This window comes from Genypterus blacodes, unplaced genomic scaffold, assembly GCF_046128005.1.
Source record: "Genypterus blacodes isolate CSIRO-AG114 ecotype Tasmania unplaced genomic scaffold, CSIRO-AGI_Gbla_v1 ptg000038l_1, whole genome shotgun sequence".
In the NCBI taxonomy this organism is placed as follows: Eukaryota; Metazoa; Chordata; class Actinopteri; order Ophidiiformes; family Ophidiidae; genus Genypterus; species Genypterus blacodes.
In genome coordinates, this window is record NW_027466851.1 from 260,806 (window position 1) to 278,406 (window position 17,601).

Consider the following 17,601-nt stretch of genomic DNA (forward strand, 5'->3'; position numbering starts at 1 on the left):
TCAAACAAATGCCACGTCGGTGTGTGTGTGTCCGTGTCCGTGTCTGTGTGTGCACCCAAACACGCACCAGCCTGAAGCCCCGCAAACCTGAGCAGATGGCATGACTGAGTCCGGCAGGTTTGGAGGGCAGCCCGGCAGAGGGGGTGGGGCCTCCCGTTAGCGGGGTTAGTGCAGTGTGGGGGGGGGAGGGAGGGGGGTTTACTCCCTCAGGGGGTGTTGGCAGGTCTGCTCACCAGATGACATCTCATCCCTGTATTGATCTTTTTATAGTTGTTCCTGTGGCCCCCTGCAGACTCGGGGGAGCCTTCCCCCCCCATGTGCACGTGCCTGGTGCAGCGGTGATACAGGGCGGGGGGGCTGACAGTGACGGAGCGACGGGGGTTGAGGTAGCAGACGGTCAACAGGCCGCCGGGATTTGCCACTGGTGACTGATGTGTCCGGTGGGGAATCTGGGGGTGTCGCTAAGCAGCTGTTCCAGTCTGTGATACCCTTCACTCCCGACCTCGCTCGTCCCCCGTGGAACATCTGGAGACCTGGAGCCGAGCCGGTCCGTGTGGCCTTTACGCGGCCAGATGGCTCACCTTGGCGCGCCTCGGCCCTGAGCTGGACCGCTGGACGCTGTGACCGCCCCGTCGTCTTCATAAACCAGAACAGACCTCCGCGCTGCAACGGCTCAGCTTTGTTTTGGTTTTGTCGTCTTTTCTCTGAATTTAAACGATTTGAATTTAGATTTGTTTACTAAATGTTGAAGTGGATCAGATTGTGTGATTTCTGGGCGTTTCAGCGTTTCTCAAAAGAAACAATCAAAACACACAGAGGTGCAGAAAGTCGCAACAATGACTGTGCTTTAGCATAAAAATATTTTGAATAGTTTCAGGCTGTGAGAAGAACAAGAACACAAACATCAAGCATCAGGCTGTATTTCAAATAAATTTTTCAAAAGGCAAACTGTCACATTGTACCTCACACCAGGTAAACTCACGTAGCATCGGAAATCCAAAGTTTACTCTCGCAATTTCCAAGTAATAAAATTGCAACTTCCTGATTTCCCACACCCCTTGAAGGCAGCGCGAGTCCCTCTGGCTCTCGCCTTCCCCTTGTCTGCCTTCGCCACACATGATGTCACTACGCGTCTGTTTTTACCTGCACGAGTCGCACCGGCTCCACACATGCACCGCCAGCCAGCCGGAGACGCCGGCGTCCCGCGTAAAGCCCATCGATCCTCAGCCGAGAAGCGAACCCAGGTCCCTGCTGCGGCAAAACCCGACCTGCTGCACACGTCTGCGCCCAACCGCTTTGAGTTGCAAAACTGCGGCTTTGTCTCTCTTCTTTTTTTAACCGCTTTATTTTAGAGGAACACCTGGCTACCTGCAAATAGACCCAACGACCTCGCTGGCGACCCTGGACAGTGGCTGGCTCGCCTTCCAGCCTCCAGCTCGAACCCTCAGCAGACCGATGCTGCACATGCAAATAAGGATGTTACAAGAATTACCTGCTCACTGCTGACAGCAAAGCCAGAACACACAACTGCCAAGGCAACAGAACCTGTATGCAAATAGGCCTTTCAGATTAGATATGAGGGTATGCAAATACTCCCCAGGACCGCGTGTGTGTGCCTGTGTGTGTGTGCGTGTGTGTGTGTGTGTGTGTGTGTGTGTGTGTGTGTGTGCGTGTGTGTGTGCGTGCGTGTATGTGCGTGTGTTCGGTGGGGGGCAGGTCTAAAAGGAACTAAGGGCCATCGGGTGCTCTCATTTACCAGGCAAACACGGCGGCTCCCACCCTTCATCGCTCTGCCAAAGCACAAACAGTCGGGCCGCCCAGCAGATAGGAGGCCAACTGACAGATATTTAAATCATGCGGCGCACCGGGTGAAAGACGTTGGAGGATGCACAGGCCGAGCGGTGAACAGGCGTTCATACTGATTCTGACCGAGGAATTTCCATGATTGTGTAAACTTATAAACCTGCACTTCCACTGCCACGTAGAGAAGCCTGTCTGCCTGCTGACACCATGTTTGAATAATGCAGACAGATAACAAAGATTACACAACGTCAGAGTTTACATTTAGATTAGATTCAAACCATTAGTAAGAGATAACGTGCCGTCTGAAAGTGATTGTACGATGCTTTAATTTGTAGTTTGAAGTGAAATTCATTTATTGTTACACGACTACTTAGACACGACTAATTAATTAATTAATGTGCATTAATCACACATTAAATGATTTCATTGCTAATTAGACGCTTCTGCTTAGAAAGATGTTTTGCTCGATTTTCTTGTAGCGACTTTGCTGCTACGTAAACGTGTTAAAGTTTAATAGCAACGCACATGGTGACATGGACCAATCAGAGGTGAGCACGACAGAGAGCCTGCAGCCAGAGGGCGTCGTCTCCCTAACGTGTTCGCACAAGAAGACGTCGCTCCTGTTCACGCTCATCCAAACGCAGCCTGAGGAACTATAAGGCCCCTTCAGAATAAGAGCCATTGAAACTACACATTTCAAAAATCTGTGACTTCTCCAACCACGACTTTTCGAGGATTTCCGTGACCTTATGACCTCCGGTGCGGCGTCCCTCTGCCGCTCTTTGTACAGAGACGAAGATGGCTGTAACAGATACTGGCAGAAGGCAGGAAACTGCCGCGTTGCCAATCAACACCTCATTGCTGTGAGGAATTCAGTCATAAAAAAGGCGGAGTGGGTTCAACAAAACGAGGAGAACAGAAGGGCTGAGGTGTGCGGCGGCGGCGTTCTAATAATAAAATCATAGCAGAAATTTGCAATGGCGCGCTTTCCCACACGGTATTTAATCTGCCTCGAGCATCTCCAAGCTGGTGGCGAGAGGAGCCAAGGCGGCGTTTCTGCAAATCACAGGGAGATGTTAATGGGGGAGCGGACGAGGAGAGAGCGCGGCCAAGATCGCTACAGAGCGGGACAGCTGGCGCGTTTCAATTAGTTCTGTCTCCTCGCCGCAGCTGACAAAAGGAGTGGATGGCGGCAGAATGGAGACGGTGTTAAGCTGCCACACATTTACAGTCAGAGCCCAGGCAGAAATGGAGAGAACCTAATGTTCATTTCTGAGAGCTGGCAGCACAGGCCGGAGGGGGGAGAGATGGGGGAGAGAGGGGGGGGAGAGCAGCTCCGCCCAGAACCCAAATGAAGCAGAGGCCATATGGCGCCGGACGCACAACGCGTGCTTGTGTCTCATGATGCTGCGGATGGAAGGCCAGAGGGGAGAAGCTCTACCTCACATCAGAGAGACAGAGAGAGAGAGAGAGAGAGAGAGAGAGAGAGATGTGTTGTTGATTGCCCCATTCTGGTGACATCATGTTAAACTCTCATTCACTCAGAGAAGAAGGAAACCAAACATCCGTGGAGACAAACGTCCAAATTACACATGCAAACACGCATCTCCTCCTCCATGTTCTTTGTGATGTTCACACTGAGCCGGTGTTTCTGGAGATAAATGCTGGACTGGATTCTTGAGTAACTGTGTTTTTGTGTTGAAATCTGCTCATTGTGTAGATGTGTGTGCTTCTCTTCAGGTCTGTAGGTCTGTGATGGACCCTTATGGATCCATGAACACGTGTCAGAGCCTCTAAAGCTCCTCTACATGAACTTAGAGGTTTAGTTAGATACCAACGTCAGTTTCTTCTTGTTTCAGTTTCTAAAATGACCTGAAGTTTAACTCAAACACAATGTACCATGTTTGCTTTTCATCCTGTAGCTGTATTGTGTTTGTGCGTAAGCTGGCTCCGCCCCCTGCTCCTGTGCTTTGGCTGGACCCTCAGCCTGGTGAGTGCAGGCTGAGGTCGTCTGAGGTCACCGCCGCTGGGCTCCTCTCAATAAAAGGGGTGGACATCTTGTAGCTTTCAGCAGAGGAGCTTCAGTCTAATGGCTCCTGTGAAGGCAGCCCACCCTGCCAGCCTGGAATGTGCCCCCTTTCACTGCCGCTGACCCCTCGCCCACCCCGATGACCTTTCCTTCTCCGAGGCCGCCGCGGACGGACGGCCGGCAGGCGGGAGCGGGAGGGGCGCTCTGAACTTTAAGGGTGAATTTTACGATGAAGAGAAGCGACGCCCTCAGGAGTTATTAGTGCGCGGCGGCGAGTGCGAGTCCTATCATTCCATTAATTAGCATGACACGCCTGCCCAATGGACTTGAACGCCACAGCGGCAGCTGTCTCGATTGATTACCGCAGTGGACGTGGCGCTGCAATTATGGAGGTGACTGGAGACAACGCCTGCCACTTCTAATAAATGACTTAACTCCTGCTTCCCACATCAGAGTGCAGCATAGTGGGACGTGCCGGCCTCCCCGCGCCGCCCGTAACTCCGAGACCTTTTCAGAGCCTCACCACGGGCGGCGGTGGAGCTCAGCGTGGGCTGGGATGCTCCAGCAGCATGTCAGCTTTACTTAAGCTCGCATAATGCCTGAACAGTATCACTTTGGTGCCCCGCAGGAAAGCATCCTCCATTAGGCCCACCAGCTGGCTTACAATCCAGAGAGAACGCAGGGAAAGAACCAAGATGAAGAGACGGAGAGAGAGAAGCACAAAACCTGATTCATGCTGAGAGCCACACACACACGCATGGAACTACAGATCCCCCAGGAACATGGAGAGAGTTTGGGCCTGAACGTGGCGGTGCAACGAATCAGCAACGTGTCATCACAACATATCATACCTATCAGCACCAAAGGTCAAAGGTCAGGGTATATGTGTGTAGCCTGAAAGTAGAACTGCTTGGCCTTAATATACAAAAACCAATGAAGGAGTCTGAGTCCCGTCCTCCCACCTGACCCATCGTCTCGTCTTTCCATCATCCAATAAAACCTTTTCCTGCAGTTTGACAGATGTGTTTGAGTACTTCCTTTTGTTAAACTTGGCCTCAAACGTTTGAGCGAGTCGGAGGCCAAACTGCCCGGAGGCTTAGAGCTCCAGAGCAGCAGAGTAAACAGAGCAGCGGAGTAAACAGAGCAGCAGCAGCAGGATTCATGTGTGGACCTGCACCGAGCCCACAGGCCTCTAAGTGGAGAGAATATGAGCTTTCAGTGCTTTGCTGATTACTCCTCAATGGAAGGGAAATGGACGGCTGAACATCCTTCAACAGATCCTAAGTGCCATGACAGTGGGCTGAAAGAGCTGCATGTTTGCCTTCCTCCCTCCTCCTCCTCTTCCTCCTCCTCCATCTCCATTTTCACTCCCCACTCTGAAAGCAAAGCAACAATTGGAAGCTGACAGCTCCTTACCGCTTCTCCATACCTCATCCACTTGTTTTGACACACGCGGCCGTTGCGATTTGGGATCGTGAAAAAAGAAGGGCGGGGGGGGGGGGGGGGGGGGTGACATCTTCCTCGCCGTATCACGTTTCCTGGAGTGTTTTGCAGATGTGGGGGTTCACGGCGAGGGGACGCACATCTGCTCCACGCAAATACGGCCGACACATTTTCATAAAGTCAAATAACGCCGCCTGACAGCTGTGAATCCTCCGGCCTGCGCGGGATCGGAAATGTAAACAAACGTCATCCCTCCGCCGCTCTTCCTCTGTGGTGTTCACATGTTGTAACGACAGGCTGAGCCCGCCCCTCCTGGCTGCGCTGATCAAAGCTCCGGCTCCTGTTTGCATTCAGGAGGCCGTCAGCGCTCCATCGCTTACATGACACATTACTGAACCACACACACACACACACACACACACACACACACACACACACCTCCACCGACCTTTCTCTCCACATCGCCATGACAGCCAAACCTGCATTTGTGTAAACATTTGACTTGAGAACCATCGCAAAGGAACTCCACCGATCTCTCTCTCTCTCTCTCTCTCTCTCTTTAGCGGTTTAGGAGATATGAAGGCAAATCAATAATCAATAAGGTCTGATCTGTTCTGGACGGAGCTCTGGAGCTGGACCACCAGCCCCCCAGCAGCTGTAGCGGTACCATAACAACCGCAGACCCAATACCCCTACAATCATCCAGGTGACTCTTACTGTATATGTACAATCACAGTTTCCTACGATTTGTAAATTGCATGCGACCAAATAATGATCCCGATATGAAAGCGATTGACTGCAGAATAATAATTACAATCCAGACAGGAAGTGAATCTAAATAATTTTGCTGATAAAGTTCCACCAAGATAAATTTCCCCCAGAAAATTCACTAAATGATCCTCATCTAATTATACAAACCAGCATCTGTGAAGTGGTAGCAAGTGTGTGTGTGTGTGTGTGTGTGTGTGAGATCTTAGCGGGCCGTTTGTCTAAAGATAGCCCCCCAGTGTGCATTAAAGTGCCTGGCTCAAGTGTCACATGTCTGCGGGGGGAAACGCTGCTGTCCGGCCCGGACGCTGATGTAATCAATGCTCGCTCCACAGGGGGCGCTGGCTGCTCGGCTCCACACAGGGTGCTGCTGGGTAATTAGGCTCACAGATGGACACCCAGCAGCTGTTGAAGACCAGAGCGGAGCTGCCACTGCCACAGCCGAATGGCGATGCGCCAAACCAGCGACGGAGATCGAGGCGCCGGGAAGTAAAGAGGAATTTTCAGGAATTCTGCAGCAGTTGTGAGTCTTTAGCGATGAATTACAGTCAGTATGTTTACATGCACGAGTGTGAGTGTGAGTCCTTACTGTCATTAAGGGCAAATATGCAAATCAGCTGTATGCAATCATGCAATCAATGAAACTCCGCCCCTCTGAGCACAGGAAACGTAGCCAAACACGCGATTAAGACGTTTACATGAATAAATCAATCTACTACAGCGTCATTACACACACACACACACACACGCTGTTTCTTTTCAATTCCTTTTTTCTTTTGATACAGTTTAGTTTCAGGTTTTCCATGTTTTCTATTTTGTGTTTCTACGTCGTCCCTCAGTGTCTCGTCTCATTGCAGTTGAGGGTTTCTTTCTTGCGTCTCACTTATGCTTTGGTTGATGTTGTAGTTTATGCTGATAAGTGTGTGAGGTGTGTGGGGGCGGAGCCTCCACACACCTCAACCAAACCAGAACATGAACAACAGAACGAGGCGGCGAGGAGCGGGAGAGTGTCACTCTGAGTGCAGAAAGCGAGGAATTGATTTGTTTGGAGTGTGAAGGCGGAGTGTGTGTGTGTGTGTGTGTGTCAGTCGGATGGGAAATGTGTGAGTGAGAGTGTGTTACGTCTGGGGGAAGGGAAGGGGGGGGAAGCACGGCGAGACAGGAGAGAAATTGGACTCTGAAACGAGCCAAATCGCTTGTGAGATGAAACAGACTACAGCAGCAGCAACACGAGGCGGCGGGAGTGTGGAGCGCTGGCAGCCGAGCGGAGGACGGAAACAAAAGAAAACAAACACGCTCCTCTTTCTGCTCGACATATTTCAGAGCGCACACGACAAAACAAAGCCCAAAGTGTTCTGGCCGATCTAAATCAAGCCGCCGAGCGTGTCCGACCGCTCGCTGGATCCGTGTCCGAGCGATCAAAGCAGCAGCCAGCCAGGGATCAGCGTGTGCGGCTGGGAGGTAAGTGGTGGGAGCGTCACACTTCAGGCGGCGTTTTAAGCGCTGTAAAGTGCAGAGACCCAGATGGCTCATCCCGTCTGAGGACCGTGTCCGCGCCGCCTCGGCTCCGGCGCCACCTGCGCCCGGGATTAGGCCGCCGCTCTGCCAGAGCGGCTGATGAAGAGGCCTCCGCCCACCCGCCACTTAACAGCTGATGAGTCAATACCTGTATCAGCACTGATCATAAAGACACCTATTGATTTTCACAGGGGCCGCGATTTTGGGGCAATTTGTCGCCGTACAGCTGCCAGAAATGTGATCTGTGAAAGGTGAACCGCTGATATGAAGACGATTTCATCCAAACAGAGAGATGAGATGAGATACAGATCAGACAAATGAGCTGTAACACCACATCCTGCAGAATACACACGCAGCAAATATGTCCAGAGTGATTCAACTCACAGGAAACAACAAAGATGTGAGTTCGGTCCAACAGTTATGAGCAGTGGAGGGAAAGAGAAGAAGAAGAGAGCCTGGAACATCGTTTAGGGTTTGAAGTTTTGAATTGAAAAATGCGTCACGGAAACACAAAATATCGCAACTAAGTCAGTTGGTGGTCAACTTGAACGGAAGACGTGGCCCGAGGAGCCTTTGGTCAGGAGAGCCAGATAGATTTTATGACCTCATGATTACTAATTGTGTTGCTAATGAGATGAAGCTGCAGCTCCTCTTCTCCGGCGTAATGTGAGACTTTATTACGCTCCGAATCTGATCAAAACATCTGGATCTGGTTCTCATAGATGACCAGATGATTTCATTAGTTCTGTTTGTATCTGAGTCTCTATTCCCTGTTTATGCTGACAGGAGTTGACAGGGTTGAACTCTGCTGCTTCATCAAGTTGTTTGTGTTTCTGTTCACTTTCCATTACAAAAAACCTTTAACCCCAAAAAGCACAAACGTGACTTTACCGTGTGACTGAGGAGATGTTTCAGGTCATTTTCTGTCATCCTTTTCCTGCTTCCTAATATTGACCACATCACACACACACACAGATAAAACACAATAACATAAAACATAAAGTTCAAGAAAGCGAAATACCAAAGATCAACAGACTTCATCATCTCTGTTCTTGTCCAAAGGATCGATTGATCAGTGGGTCACATTTCTGTTCAATCCAGACTTGACCAATCAGCTGTGAGTGTGGCTGACAGACGTCTGATCCCTGTGCGGCCCGTTCAGCTCTCTACACGCTCGCCTGAGGGTCATGCGGCGTTGCAACATTGGCTTCCCAAAGCAAACAGCAGTAAAGTCCGTCTCCTGCAGCTCGCCCTCGACCCCACAGCCAGGCGGGACCGGAGCCCACGCTCTGCTGAACGGGGCACCGCAGCCAGTCAGAGGCCATTAGGAGGCTCCTGCTCCGGGATTTCGCCGGTAGCCAAAAACAACAGCCAAACAGATGAGCGCTTGATGATTGGAGGAGACCACGCTGGGCTCGTTCCTGTTTGTACCCTCCTGCGTCCAAAACGCATCTGCGCGACTTACCGCTTGTCTGTTAACAAAACACTGGGCCCCATTAACGGAGCACACACCCGGTGAAATTCGGGAACAAACACAAGCTCTTTCTCAGCGGAGCATGTCAGGTTACCGCCCTCACCATGTGTGGAGTTGAAGGTTAATAGCCGGAATCTACAGCAAAACTGTCCAAACCCAGAAATCTGTCAAACATGCCGCGCGGTTCCAAATGTGCGGTGCTGCTTCCAGACAGAGCCGCTCTAATAAGCCGCGGACACGGAGACGGATGCTAATATTGGAGATGCGTGGCGGGAGAGAGGACCACCCACCTGGAGAAACCTGGAAAAAGCTCACGTGTCAGGCCGATGTTCCTGTTTGATTTGGGATCTGGATTCCTGCGTCTCCCATCTTCCCCCACAATCCTCTCCGGTGTGATTTGCGTCCTGCCTGTCATGGAATCCAAAGCACTTTACATCCGTTCTGTTCCTGGCGATGGCTTTCCCATCCTCATAAGCCTGTGTGAACTGCTTCCCAAAATGTCCAATCCATTGCAAACATGTTTGTAATATCCATCTAGGCTGCCGACTGTCCCCCTGCCAGCCATTGTACATTATCCAAGAATCGTGTTTGGCCACAATCGTCAACCATCTGGCTCGTCGATGAGCATTACAGCCTCATCTGCAAACAACATTGGCTCCGAATTGTGCGACACAGATGAGCTTAAAACGCACATAGCGAGGAAGTGGGATCTTCAAACAAACGGCGGGCGGGGGAGGAGAGGAAGGAGGGGGGGGGGCGCACTCTCACTGCCAGGAAGATTGGAGCGCGGAGTAAAGGATTAAAAACAAGGAAACCTGCGAGTGATCACAGGCGACACGCTTTACATCTCGGGCCTGAGAGCGGCGATAAGACGACGGCCGCGCATTCTACCGAGTAAACAATGCAAATGCCTGGCTGTGCTTCGGTCGGAAGAGGAGGAAGATTAAGATTACACAGGCGACGCGTTGAGAGCTGCTGCGTCTCTGGAATTATCTCCTCTAAATTGACAAACAACAAGGAGACTCCATCCACTTTAGCCAGCGGCGCTTCCCATGGTGATGGGAGTTAGCCGGCGTCTCAGCAGCCAGCCGGCACCAGGCGGGGGGGCATCTTATCTCCTGAAAAGACTTTGCCTTGCCAGGAAACCTCTGATCTCCTCTCCTCGCTGGTGAGGCATCAATCCACTCCACGAGCCAAAAACCTGCGGCTCACAGCGAGTCCGTGAGTGAACCCGACCGCGGAGGCCAGGAAGTTAAAGCAGAGTAATTTATGGCGGCGTACGGTTCACGCTGAGCTCAGCCGGCACGCGCGGCGGCTGAAATGCGACACCGACCGCAATAACAAAGAGACAGTTTTCACACCGTGCATATGAACTTGCCGCTGAGCACACAAATCCGAGTGCCAGCTAAGGTGCCAAGGCGTGGCACCTCTGGGTCGCCGCCATGGCAACCACGCACAATTAACTAAAATTGCAATTTGGCCGCAACTTAGCAAACAGGAAGCAGCAGCAATTCAAGTAACTTTAGAAGGAAATCCTAATGATGGTGTCACACATGTGGTGTAGTGGGTGAGTTCATCCCTCGGGGGGCGCTGGTTACTTTCTTTCATTTATTTTCTTCAAATTGTTGGACATTGATTTCTTTCTCCGACATTTTTGCAAACCTTTAAGTAATTTTTTTATTCAAATCTATTATTCTTATCATAATATGTGGTATGGACCTTATTCTTCCCCTCAGGTGTGCAGGTGTCAATGATCCCAAACGTTGCTGTGACGGGAATAACAGCACAAAGAAGAAAGAGTATTTAAAGTATAAATGAAGCCCGTCCACACAGTGCTGACTGTGGCGGCGAGCTGGTGATGTCACCGCACACAGACTCAGATGAAGCTTGGCTCTGTGGCCTGAACCAGCACACATATGGTTGAGTGATTGAGGCCGAGCAAGGACGAGTTAATGTTTCGTGCAGAGTTGGTTTGTTCTGTGGTGCCGACACGTTTCTAATGGACACCAAGGAGCCGCACAGTGCACTCGGAGATCGTGTGACATATTAGCGAGGACTTGACACGCCTGCTAAATGCCACGCAGAGGAAGAAAATCAGGGGCGACTTTGAGAACAGGCAGGAAATTCGAGGTTGCGGCAGTTTGCCGTTACTTCCTGTACTGATACATAAACCAAACGATTCCCCGCAGTCAGCGTTTCAAGGTGCCAGACCCAGGAGGGATTGTGGGTAATATGGCTCCTGTGCCCGCCTGCCACTCCACATAAATACTACATGACGACGTAATTGTAATTTAAAACGCTATAAATATTGAAGAAGAATTAAAATAATTGATGGAGCGGCTCAGTGTGGCCGCGTGTGTGTGCAGGTCGGTGTGTGTTGTGTCTCCTTTCGCTCGTCTCTCGTGGCGTTCGGTGAAACGATGGGCAGCAGCGGTGCAAGCTGGGAATTCTGTAATTGCTTTTTCTGTCCCTGAAGCAGGCCGTCCTGCTTTAAATCAAAAAAGGCAATCTCTGTCAGTAATGGCTCAATTAATAATTAAACACGTGTCTCATCTCCGCTCAGCTCCCCCGATTTATTTTCATCTCTCTGACAGCAGCGGCTGCACAAACAGCATTAGCGCTATCAATAAAAGGAGCATTAATATCAGCTCCTTTCTCCAAAAACAATCAACCGCCTCATAAGCCGCCGTATGTCTGCGAACAGCAATAACGCAAAGATTAATAAAGAAACAAGCCCGCGACCCGTTAGCGTCGGCTCTCTGTGACCCCGTTAGCCATTAGCTAACCAGTCCAGCGCTACTATGGAGGTTTCTGTGCTAAGCTAAAGGCTAACCGCACACTTTCAATCTATGACATCTCGAAAATATGTTTTATTGCCTTACTTAGTTTTAACATGAATAAATATTGAGCTGCAGGTCTGTTTGGACGGCTCCATATGAGCGTACAAACCTTAAAAAGAGCAGCTGAGCGCTCTGTCCAAGCAGCTCAGCCTTGATGGAGGAAGAATTCACTCTCCCTGACTGGGCTTTGTCAGACAGAGTTTTAGCAGCCTCACATTCTACTCATCTGCTGTGCTGGTGTTTCCCCAACATGTCTCCCCTCCTGTGGTCTGGCTCTACACCTTCCTCTTCCTCTTCCTCACCCTGGGCTCCACGCAGAGCTGATTAGCTGTTCGGAGGGTCAACCTCTATTCATTATTTAATGGGCAAAAGGCTGCAAACAGTAATCTGGCCACCGGGTCGGTGATGCGTTACACTGACCGGGCCAGAACACCGGCACGCTCTCTATATCAACTGGGCCCCTGACCTCTGACCCCCCTGACCCCCAACCTCACTGCAGCCCAGCAAACTACCAACAACATCCTGCACTGCTTCCCTGGCACCACACAACTCAGCATGAGGCTGTTCACACTATAGACAGACCTGAGAGGGAGAGAGAGAGAGAGAGAGAGAGAGAGAGGGAGAGAGAGAGAGAGAGAGAGAGAGAGAGAGAGAGATAGAGATAGAGAGAGATAGAATGTAAAGGTTTTGACTGTCCCATTCTGGTGACATCATGCTCAGTGTTAAACTCTAATTCACACGGAGAAGAAGGAAACCAAACAGCTCTGGAGACAAACGTCTACATTAAACACGCAAACACACATCTCCTCCATGTTCTTTCTGATGTTTTTGTTTTTGTTTCTGAGTGTTGTCAAGCACTTTTCCTTGTTGCTGTATCTTCCTCTTGCCCTTTTCGTCACATTTACCTGCTTCAGGTAAAGAAACGCTTCCAAATCCTGCTAATTGTTATTTTATCACCAGAGCGGAAAAAAATGTGTGACGCTGCGCCAGTAGCTCCAAACACGGAGAGGCCTGGAGCAAGGGCTGGGCCAGGTAACAGCTGAGGAGGAGGAGGAAGGGGAGGAGGAGTGGGGGCCGGTGGAAGAGGAGGAGGGGGAGAAGCAGGAGGGGGAGGAGAAGGAGCAGGGGGAGGAGGAGGAGGAGAAGGAGGAGGCCAAAGCTCTTTTTTATTGACATGCAGCAAACAGCGGCGGTGGAACAAAGGCCACTCAGCAGCTATTGAGGGAGCGAGCGGGCCTGCAGACAGGGAGGTTGATTAGCGATTCGACACGGGGACCCTGGACTGTGTAGCACATAATGAGAGCTTAGGGAGCGAGGCATGAGCCGATGGGGGAAGGAGGCGGGCTGAGGATGGAGGAGGAGGAGGGGGCGGGGCTCTTACTCAGCCTGTAAGGAATTGATTTCCAACAAAAGCAGCGATGGATATGAGTAAAAGGCTCCATAAAGAGCCGGCGTACGGCGGATTCTAAATCCTTAAGCTGCAGCATCGGTAATGTGTTTATGTGTAAACAGTTGGGAGATAAAGCCTAAACCCAGCGCCAGGCTAAACGCTTTATGCATCTTTTTGGTTTGTTTACTTCTACGTCAATTACGCAAATTGGTCCGACATCCCTGACGAGCAGGAGAAGCGAAGCCAGAGGATTTCATATCGTCTCCGAAGGCGGCCATCTCCCCCGCATGCCACGGCAACCTCGCCTTCACCCCTCGCACGCGCTGACGCCAACAGGAAGTCAGATGTGCAGGATGGCAGCGGCGGCGGCGGCGTTTTCCCCTCCGTCTGCACGCTCTCGCCTCCCTTTGTTCCACCGGCCTAATCCAGTATGTGTGGGCTGCTAAGTTTAATGGAAACAATTTATTAAGTCCGGCTTAAAATGCCATCTGCAGCTAAGCCTCCCAAAGCCGCTAAGCTCCTGGTTTCGCCCCGGAGCTCGCTGTGTTCACGCTTACTGTAATGCGCTGTTTAAAATGAGCACAACGGGTCAAAATTAATCAGGATTACAAGGCCACAAATCCACTTCAGAAATGGGTTTTCCACCAATCTTCCTCCTGCTATCCCAAGATGCCCCAGGTCGGCCCGCTGGCCCGCTGGCCGCTTGTGTGGAAGCTGATCAACGCACAACAACGGACCCACAGGCCGGCACGCATTCAGAAAATATGTTGATAATTATTAGATTTGGTTAAAACTTTGGATTATGGCAATAAATCCATTTTTTGCATGTAAACACCATAATCCACACAAATCAATGTAAACAGATGCAGATTATGCGAGTCGAGCGGCACAGTGGAGCGCCGCCTCACAGGTTTGCCTCTGGGTCTCCACTGAGCCTTTGTCTGTTTGTGATTCTACACTGGAGCCTGAGCGGATCAGAACCAGGCTGTGGTCCAGATATAAACAATCACCAGAAATGCTTCAAGGATCTCAGATATAAAGACTATGACCCACAGTGTCCACTGAGGGGCGCTGCAGCACTGGGGAGTTAGAGGGGATATGATGGGGGAATTATACTGTCCTTATCCAGAGGAAGTGCCTCCCTGCGGACCCTCCTGCTGGGTCGCTCTGTAGAGCCCTCAGCAGAGCATCAAGCTCCTCTCCCCCAGAGACAGAGCTTCACAGGCTGCATGAGCAGAGAGGCAGAGCGGTAAACAGAGCTGCTCTCCTCTGGACACACAAACTAAATGCCTAAAGGAAACTTCCTGTAACCACACAACTGAGCTGAAGTTCTGAAGTTCCTTAGACTCTAATCCATGTTTGGATAGTTTCACTTTAGTTTTCAGTCTCAGTGCAGAACAATGGCAGCTTCATTACTGCGGCTCTGCAGAACGATACGATGCATTCACTGCCAGGATGAACTCAGGAAATCAATGCTCCATTGCATAATCAGGTCTGAGGCTCAGAGGAGGCTCGCCTCCATTTATACACATTTAGACTCTGTTAATTGGAATATAATCAAAGTTTGAATGTGCATGTAAACACACTGACATGTAGAGTGCAGAACACTGCGTATGAAGGCCGCAGATACATTCAACACAGTGGTCGTAGATTCCGGAGTGTTCTTGGTGGATATTTCCAGCACCTGACAGCTCGGCGAGAACTCCTCACCACTTCCATAGGCGCAGCGCTGTGAAATGTCATAAGAGCGTCTGGCAGCAAAGTGCTTCTCTGCTCGGAGGAGGCGCCCGCGCTGCTCTGCTGCTACATTTAGTTTCTCATTCGCCTTCAAGCCAACGACAACAATAAACTCTGACCCTAGATTCGATACCAGCGAGCCTCGAGTAGAGCTCAAGTCTTCACGCCGCCTTTACTGAAACACGCCACCCTCCAGGAAATCAATAATTTGCAGGAGGATTGAGACAGGAAATAAACAAAAACCAATAACAGTTAGATAATTCCTGCGCCTTCCCACCTCCTAACCACCGACACAGACAGACGCCGGGCAGAACTCCCGCTCCTCTCGGCTAACAAAGACATTTGCAGTGTGTGCCGTGTTATTAGCTCCTGCTGCTGTAGATGCTGCTTGCTCGTATCTATAGCAGGTTGTCAACAGAGCGGCGATGCAGAGATGACGAAAAGCAAATATGAGAGCGGGAGAGAAGGCGAGGGTGTCTGGCTTTGGGCCAAACCCCTGTTCAGCCTGCGTAATTACAGAGCTCTGCCTGCACTGATTACAATGTTGGTCTTTCCTCTCCTCTATTAACCCCAAACCGTTTCATTAACATGACAAACTGTGGGCCTGTGTGCAATTTGGGCTCAACCTCAACTGTTTGCACCCGCAAGTGCTCGCCAAAATAAAGCTCAAAAAGCAAGAAAGAGGGACAGACATGCAAAACAAACGAGTCATTAGCAGAGCAGACCAGGCAGAACCAGGCAGAACCACGCTGGGACACGCGCTGGGGTTTCCAGAGGAGCGTTGGAACGCCCGGCCACCAAAACCTTTCACCAACGATAATAAGGAGATGCTGCAGTGAGCGAATGTTACGGAATACTTTTGACAAACAACAAAACCTCTGGAACATTGCAGGTCAGAACACTTTGTCCACAATAACAGTGGATTTGGATGAGAAGTTCTGATCCAGAACCAACAACTACGGCGACACAGAGTCCTGCTCATTATCACAGCATCACGTATCCATTATGTATCTGCGCCATAATGTCAGTGAATCTGGGTGTGTGTGTGTGTGTCCAGCCAGCATTTCGACAGGCCCGATGATCAGAGAGACGCCGGCTTTTGATTGGTCCCCTGGGACAGAGAGTGAGACGCTGTCGGGACACATTGAGTGCATACTAAAGCAGAGGAAAACAGCCTGTGGGCTGCTTGGTATTACACACACACACACACATTATGCACACACAGAAAAACCAGTCTAGGCAGAAAACAAACACTGCCCTAGAAACCACTACAGGCCAAAACAACAACGCTGGCATGGCGATGAGAAGGCAGCCTCTTCCTCACGGAGACAGAATGTCTTCAAACCGCAGATTCTTCATTCACTCACGTCGATTCGGGGAAATGCAGATGAATCACAGTTAAATTTAGCCAAATCTTTAAAAACACACTTGTGATTTGTGTAGAACTGGACTTGGACACACGTCACACACACACACACACGCACGTGATACACCCACACAGGATCGGGCTGATCTGTGTGACAGTCAGGAGAGACTGGGACAGGAATACTGACAGAAGACAGCAGGGGAGAGCAGACGCAGACAGACAGATGTGGTCGACTTGTTTTCTAAACCGTGAACGTCTGGAAGTCATTGTCCCTGTGAGCGCCGTCTCCACTCGCAGGTCGTCTCCGTCAGCGTCCCTCCTCCTGACCACAGCCTCACGTGCCGCAGGGAGGGAATCGTGCCGACGTTCCTGCTGGGGTTTTTAGTTTTTTTGGGCTATTTAAAGCAGCGAGTTTCTGTGAAAACACTTTGAGGGAGCCGAGGACAAATTAGTATGGAACTAAACTCACAGCATTTAGAGGCTTTAACACGGGTTCATGGATCCATTCAGAGAGCTACAGACCTTCAATCACCTGACCTGCTGCCTAATCACTCCAGAACATTAGACATTTATAACAGAAAAACAAAGTCAGTGAGCTGCTTTGGATGTAAATAGAAAAGGTTGACTTAAAAACATGAAGACAATCTAACCTGTTTGACTTGGAGTGCAAACCTATCATATAAGCTATGTTTACATACATTGTCTTTCTTTAAAACAAATATTGGCTGAATAAAACAGTTACATGTCTCCAGCCCAGCCCTGCCCTCCCTCCCTCCCTCCACTTGTGTTAATGGACGTGCTCCCTGGTTCCTGCCCTGAGGGGAACTCGGTCTGCATGCTGCTATCTGTCACCAGGAGGCTGATCCCCCCTACACACAGACACACACACACACACCCCATCCAAAACTTTACACACCCCCCAAAAAAAATATACAAAAAAACAACAACCTGCCTGAAGCTGCCAAACATCATCACATTTAGCAGATAGACGGGAGCAGATGACACTCAGGCTGCATCCATGAGCACAAACACACACACACACACAGGATCACCCCAAAGCACTCATCAACACAGCTGTGCATATGAGAAACCACACACACATGCGCACGCACACACACACAGTTTGTGTTGTCTGGGGGGCTGACAAAGCTCTTTCTCTCTCCCTCTCTCCCTCTCTCTCTCTCTCTCCTTTGGCATCCATTATGGTCCAGCCCTGCTGTCAGAGAGCTTGTA

General features: G+C 50.4%; 1 protein-coding gene across 8 annotated transcripts in view; it reads right to left on the reverse strand.

Annotated features, from left to right (window-relative positions):
- fbrsl1 (fibrosin-like 1) overlaps window positions 1-17,601 on the reverse strand; it is a 237,304-nt gene that overhangs the window by 20,112 nt on the left and 199,591 nt on the right. The window lies entirely within an intron of this gene.